Source organism: Myotis davidii, unplaced genomic scaffold (assembly GCF_000327345.1).
Source record: "Myotis davidii unplaced genomic scaffold, ASM32734v1 scaffold233, whole genome shotgun sequence".
Taxonomy (NCBI): domain Eukaryota; kingdom Metazoa; phylum Chordata; class Mammalia; order Chiroptera; family Vespertilionidae; genus Myotis; species Myotis davidii.
Window position 1 is genome coordinate 3,315,870 of NW_006285917.1, and position 7,598 is coordinate 3,323,467.

The window sequence follows — 7,598 nt, forward strand, 5'->3', positions numbered from 1 at the left end:
AAATAATAAAAATCCCTGGGCCCCGCCCCAGCGGGGCGCCTTCCCGGGAAGGGCCGGGCGAGGCCGCGGCCCTGGTGTCAGCAGTGGGTTGGTTTGGGCCCGTTTGGGCCTGTATTGCAGATGGTGCGCAAGTGGGGTGCGCGCCCCGCAGCTGCTCAGCTTCGCAGGCACCCAATTCCTCTCCACTTGTGGCTTCCCCAAGTTCCTGCCCCCCCCCGTATCCGACTGTTTCCAAGGGCGTCCCTCGGGGAAGGTCGAGGAGCCGAGCGTTCTGTGTGCCGAGAAGACACGCTCGTGCTGCCCAGCGCTCCCAAAGGAGTGCCGGGACATTAAAGGAGGGTGCCACCCCTTTGCGGGGGGGGCGGGGGAGTGAACACAGCATGCTGTGAAAGGAGGGGCAGGGGACACAGGCCGCCATCAGCTTGCTGGCCATTGTTTCAGGGAGGTGGGCCGAGACCAGGGTGAACCGCGTTTCCCTTGACTCCTGTGGAATCCGAAGCGCTGCCAGCCGGCACCACCTTGGGCCCAAGTTGCGCAGCCTGGTTGTTCTTGTGTTTCCGCATGTTTGTACTGACGGTGGGGACCGGTGATGTCAGTCAGGGCCATGGAGGTGTCGGCGAGCGTTAAATGAGTTCATGCACACCAGCTGCTTTGAACTGTTTCCGGCGTGTGGGAGTGTTGGGGTTGTTTTTTTGTAGGAGAACATTTATTGGGTAAATGACAGAGGTAGGAAAAGCAATTCCTAGAAGAAACGGGGTTAGGAAACAAGTTCTAAAGGAAGGGCCCTTAGAGCTTGGGAGTAAAGAAGGTAATGGCAACACATCTGGGGATAGGGAGGGAGAGCCTGGTGTTTGTTTGTTTACTATTCCATTATAAAGCAGCGCTGAACTCCTAAGGCATCCAGACATACAAAAAACTTTTTTAAATGAAAGTGACTTTCCCCTTAAAAATTGCAAAGGTAACAAATCTGACCTTATGACTTAACCTTTGTTCAGAATTCTGGTAGCTTATTGCCAGTGAACCCTTGCCGTTAATGTTGATCCGAGTATATAGTATAAATTACCGGTAACGAGAGGCTTTCTGCCAGGCGTTTATCTTATCATTAAATAAGGTCAGGAATTATCACTACTAGGTCTGCCTGTGATAACTGTGTTGGGTAAATGAAACCTGAGAAGTTATTGGGCTGTTTAGTTTTTCGTTGGATGGCATTGCATTTACAGCCTTGGGGCTCAGGCACAGTTTATTTTGGATCCAGCACCAAACAGGCCAGGATGGCAGCATACTTGATTCCTCCTGTTCCTGGTGTGGCCAAGTGGGACTGGGCAGGGGAATTTCTGGGCAGCCTGGCAGCACTTCTTGTTAATGAGTAGGGAAGTTTGGTATGAATCTAATGTTATTCTGCTGTTAGGAAATCAGCAGTGCTCCTTGGGTTATTCTGTAGAGCTACTAAGCAGCTTTGGTTCAGTTTCAACCCAGTGAAGTGAAAGTGAGGTGAGAGAATAGTGTCCACAAAGCAATAGGTTTTCTGTTTGACTCTTGGTGCTAAGAGTTTGTGTGGGTGCTGTGGAGTCAAAGACATCTTTATTCCCCGTCTCCTCACCACGTTCCTAAATACCAACGTGAGGTGACAGAGTTCCGCCTTTTCTGTGAGCTTCGAAGCCCCTCTCACATTCTCTCTGGAAGGCTCTAATGGAAGAGTGTCCTGTCTTCCAGTTCTCCTCTTCCAGGAAGCTGCTGTTTATGCATGTAGCCTTCCTGGAAAATAATCCAAAATGAGAAACTTTGAATTTACAAAAAAGAACATCACTTACTCCAGCAGTATGCTGGCTTGATTTGGCTAAAATGCAGGTGTTATATAAGTTTAGTTATTGAGCTTTGCAATAAGACAGTTTAGTATTCCTGTAGGGTTGAATGTTGGATGTTGGAGGGGTGAGAGTGGAGGACCGTGTCTTGGTAAAACCCCTTTCTTTGTACTTGAATAAGGAGGAAAAGAGTAACATCTTTAAAGAGTTGAGTGTTTGAGGTAGAAAGGGGAGCCTTTTGTCCCACTATTGTCATCTTTATTATCTGAGTCTCTGTGGTTTGAATAAAATATTTTGGAAAAGAAGGCTGGTAGCATTTGAATGTGTAGAATATAAGGAGTTAGACGACCTAGACCCTTGTCTCACTCATTGTATGCCGTTTATTCTTTTAATAACTTAACACATATATTTAGAACAATGAACAGTTATTGACCCCTGGAGACACAAAAAAGAGCCCTTTCAGGTACCATCAGGAATATCATTGATAAAATAAAACAACATATGTGTATTATAGGCTATATCTTATTTATTAAAAAGATTTTTAAATGGATTTTTAGAGAGAGAGGAAGGGAGATGGAGAGAGATATATAACAGGTTGCCTCCTGCATGTCCCCTTGCAGTGATGAGCCTGAAACTGCATGTGGCTAACCGGAAATCAAACCAACAACCTTTGGGTGCACAGGCCGATGCCCAACGACAGCCACACCGGCCAGGGCATATAAGCTGTATTTTAATAAAATTAGAATCCTATATAATAAAAGGCCAATATGCAAATCGACCAAAGGGTGGAACGACCGGTCGCTATGATGCGCACTGACCACCAGGGGCAGACGCTCAATGCAGGAGCTGCCCCCAGATTGTCAGTGCGCTCCCACAGGGGGAGTACCGCTCAGCCAGAAGCTGGGCTCATGGCTGGCGAGCCCAGTGGTGTGGGCGAGAGTCTCTCCTGCATCTGCGGCAGTGCTAAGGACGTCTGACTGCTGGTTTAGGCCTGCTCCCTGGGGAGTGACTGCTGGTTTAGGCCCACTCTCTGGGGAGTGGGCCTAGGCCGTCAGTCAGGTATCCCCTGAAGGCTCTGGGCTGAAGGAACCCCCTTACCCCCGAGTGCACGAATTTCCTGTACCGGGCCTCTAGTAGAATATAAAAGAGTTGGCCAAGAATGATAAAAATATGTTGTCTAATTCCTCTTCCACTTTTAATTTGAGGTCAGAGTAACTTACATTTTTTAGTGTAAGAACCAGTTTCCAGTGAAGACAAATTGGGAAGTTAGGGTTTTCAGTCTTTGTGCCTATTGCTAGTAGGTCATTTTGTATGGGTTTTCTTTGTTTCAGTTGCACTTATTGCTGAGAAACAAGTGTATGTTAAAACTCCAAGGTAAGGCCCGGCTGGCGTGGCCCAGTGGTTGAGCATCTACCTATGAATCAGGAAGTCACGGTTTGATTCCCAGTCAGGGCACATGCCAGGGTTGCAGGCTTGATCCCCAGTGGGGGCTGTGCAGAAGGCAGCTGATCAATGATTCCTTCTTATCATTGATGTTTCTTTCTCTCTCACCCTCTCCCTTCCTCTCTGAAATCAATAAAAATATATTTAAAACAAAAACCCCAAGGTAGTGAACGAAGCCTACGAGTTAAAATTTTAACAGGTTCCAAAGAGCAAAAAGAGGAATGTATCAGGTTGGAGAATCTTGTAGTATGTATTGTCTGTCTGTACACATAAATTTTTCTTTGCTTTATAAAACAAACATTGAGGAAAATATGTACCTAAAATTGTTAAGTCCAGTCTACATCAGGGGGGCCAATACTGCCACTAGAATAAATGAGTTGAATGTAATCTAATGATAATCATTTTTCATATTTGCCAGAGAAAAAACTACTGAAGCAAGTATGAGGGCAAGACATTTTTCCCCTGAGGCTAGAAGTAGATATAGACTGATTTATAGACTTTCTTATTTCAGTATAAAAGGGGTCTTTGAAATTGTTCTCAGAACTTGGAGTTGTGTTCCAGGATAGATGTGTCAGGCCACGAGGCCTGGTTGGGAGGAAATCAGAGGAAGCTCACACTGTGTGAGTTGGGAGGAACAAAGACCACGCTGTAGTCTCTTTCTCTAGACTAAGATTTTAGTGAGCAGTAAACATTAAAGAAGTAAAAGAAGTAAAGAAGTTACGGCGGTAAAGAAGCTGATTAATCCTCAGAGCACCGAGCAGATAAAGTTCAGAGTTCTTCTTAGCGGGTATCAGGCCCTTCTCATTCTGAAGTCTCTGGTTGATGAGTGATAGTTTTGTCTAAAACATCCTTCTTGAGAGCTTGGCCAAATTTCTTCCAACCGTTATCGTCTTTCACACCCAAGCAGCTGGTTTCATTATCAGCTGTATTCTTTCTCCCCGGATCTTACTCCCTCTTTCCTTTTGCTAATTAATTTTCTCTTTCTTTATTATTAGATGTTCTCAATGTTAGGTTTTTCTTTCAACTATAAAACAGATTCTCAGAAGTCTAGCTTAGGTGAGAAACTGAGTTGAAATTGTGGTTCTCTGATAGACTAAGCAAGATTAACACTATGGCACACAAAATCAGTAAAATGAAGAACAGTTTAAGCTGGTATTTCTGTTTTTAAAATAAATTTTTATTGATTTTAAGAGAGAGGAAGGAAGAGAGATAAAGAGATAGAAACCGATATGAGAGAATCATTGATCTGCTACCTCCTGCATGCCCCTCACTGGGGATCAAGCCTGCAACCTGGGCATGCGCCCTGACCGGGAATCAAAGTGTGACCTCCTGGCTCACTGGCTGCCTCTCAACCACTGAGCCACACTGGCTGGGCTAAGCTGGTATTTCAGTGGCCATTGTGCCAGGGAGAGCGAGACTTACACAACACAGATGCCCTGATGCGTATTAAGCACATTGTACAATAGCAGCACTGTTTGAACTTTATGGACTGGGCGTGCTTGTGTGGCTTTCGGTTGAAGACATTCTGATACTACCCACTTAGGTAGAGAGGAATCGAATTTCTAGGCCTTTTTCTTAAAACTAACACCAGAGGGGCTTTTCACTATCAGGAAGTAGATGTAATCAGTCTTCAGCCCTTTTTCCCATTTTGTATCAAATTTACTTTCATAAGAGAAAAATAGGATACACTTATTCAAATTAAATAAAATAATTTCAAACTTTACATTCTCAAGAATAATTTAGAAATTCACATTGCTTTCCTAAGCTCTTTCCCCTCACCCCCAGTGGGGACACATTGAGGTTTGGAACTAATTAGATGCATGTCCTAAATGGAAAAGACTCAGAAGATGGTGCGTCTTTATTGACCTGGAATGGAAAAACAAAGGCAGTAATAATATTCTTTCCTTTTATAAAAGTAGCTAGTAATCTTCCTTATTAAAACACATAGGGTTCAGAAAACAATGAGCTCTGTTTGAACCACTTGAATATTTCAGAGTTTTGTTGACTCATCCAGGGGTAGGAACTCACCTTCATAAAGAACATCTTGTACAACAGAGGTGTTAGATCAATAGTAATGATTTTGTAGGAATATCCAGTGCTTTAGCCTTAAAGTAGACCTTTCGGGAAAAGGGATTTTAGAAGGATCTGAAAATCTTTACATTTTCTTCAGGACACAAAATGAATTTTAAAAAGTCATGATTGCTTATTAATACCTAAAACCTTGGCTATTACTTTTTAAAGCCTTAATCTGTGCCTCTGGCTGTTTCTGCTTTGTCACCAGCATGTTGCTGGCACTGATCATTGAGAAAAGTGTCAAGAGGGAGTCAACTTCAAACATTTCTGTCACATTTATTTAATCAGTTGCTTCCATGCAAACAGTTTTCTGTTTGCTTCTATGAAATTTATTTTCCTTCTTTGGTGATTTTCAACCTTTTTCATCTCATGGCATGCATCAACTAATTACTAAAATTCCGTGGCAAACCAAAAAACATATTTTTTGCCAACCTCACCAAAAATTTGATTAATTCACACTGGACAGCTCTTGTGTTGGCTGTTGTCATTTTTTAATTTAACAATCTAAGGGAAAAGAAGTCAGTGCTCCCAACTAAATCATCAGGTATTACTTTTTTGCTTTTTAAAAAATTCTCACCCAAGGAATGAGGATGTTTTTTCCATTGATTTTTGGAGAGAATGGAAGGGGGCGGGAACATCAATGTGAGAGAGACATATTGAATGGTTGTCTCCCACAGAAGCCCCAAACTGGGATGGACATCGAACTCGAGACCTGCTGGTGCACAGGCAAATGTTCTAAACACTGAGCTTGCCGGCCAGGGCTCAGGTATTCCTTTTTTTTTTTTTAAGTATTGCATTTACAAAAAATTACTGTGGCACACTAATTGAAAATCGCTGTCCTATGTAATGCTGCCTTTGACTTTGTTTATGTAGAGGAGGGGAGAAAAAAGGGAGGAAGAATTAGAAGACTGTTAAAAAACACTCCTCTAAACCTTACAGTTTTAGGGAAACCTTTGCAATGTTGAATACAGCTCTAAAATCAGTGAAATAGTTTTGAGTGCCTTTGCCCTATACAGGGGAATTTTATAAAAATATATTTCAAATTCAAAATTTTTTTTTAACCATAGGGGGAAAAGTTTAAGTTAATGTTATGTATGTATTTTAATATTTATTTCTTGGGGCAATTTTAAAACAGGTTTGGGTTATTCAAAGTTTTCTTCCAGACTTCTTGAAAATGCTAAGAAACACAGAATTTTAAAAAAATATATTGATTTCAGAAAGGGAGAGGAAGAGGGGGAGAGAGAGAGACATCAACGATGAGAGAGAATCATTAATCGTCTTCTTCCTGCACGCCCCCCTACTGGGGATTGAGCCAGCAACCCTGGCATGTGCCCTACCTGGAATTGAACCCAGTACCCTTCAGTCTGCAGGCCTACACTCTACCCACTGAGCCAAACCGACTAGGGCAACACAGAATTATTGTTAACTAGATATTTGGAATTTATTATAGCTAGTTTGTGTTTTGAGGAGATAACTATTTATTTTGATATAATTTCAAACTTACAGAAAAGTTTCAAAATAGTATCAGGGAATGAATGATTTTCAAGATAACATGGTAAGAGTGTAAGAGTAATGATAGTGGTAACAGCAGGTGCCTTGGGAGAACATGAGGGAGGGGCATTTAACCCAAAATTGGAGTCAGGAAATGCTTCCTAAGGATTTGGCTTCTGAAGCTCCATGATCATAATTTCACAGCATGGCTGTTTGGGCGCTGAGACAGAGTGATATGTATGCCAGCCAAGTGGGGGGCTGCAGATCTCCCGTTATGCATTTGAGAAGCTTTATCAGAGCCAGGCTGGGTAGCTCAATTGGTTAGAGTGTCGTCCCAATACGCCTAGGGCCCTAGGCTGTGGGTCCACTCCCTGGTCAGGGCACAGACAATGTATGAATAAGTGGAACAACAAGTCTATGTTTCTTTCTTCCCTCCCTTCCTTCCTTTCTAAGATCTCACTCAATCATGTGTATATGTGTGTGTGTGTGTATATATTATTTTCCTTTCTTTTTTTAAATAAGCTTTATCAGAGAGAGTCCCTAAAGTATTTAAGAAGTGAATCCAGCCCAGCCAGTGTGGCTCAGTGGTTGAGCATTGACCTATGAACCAGGAGGTCACAATTCAATTCCAGTCAGGGCACATGCCTGAGTTGTGGGCTCGATCCCCAGTATGAGGCATGCAGGAGGGAGCCTATCAATGATTCTCTCTCATCATGGATGTTTCTATCTCTCTCTCCTTTCTTCTCTGAAATCAATAAAAATCTATATTTTAAAAAAGTTGCAGGAACA

At 42.7% G+C, this 7,598-nt stretch overlaps 1 protein-coding gene across 4 annotated transcripts in view; it reads left to right on the forward strand.

Moving 5' to 3' along the window:
• SLC11A2 (solute carrier family 11 (proton-coupled divalent metal ion transporter), member 2) overlaps positions 1 to 7,598 on the forward strand; it is a 45,633-nt gene that overhangs the window by 2,331 nt on the left and 35,704 nt on the right. The gene's annotated exons all lie outside the window — the stretch shown is intronic.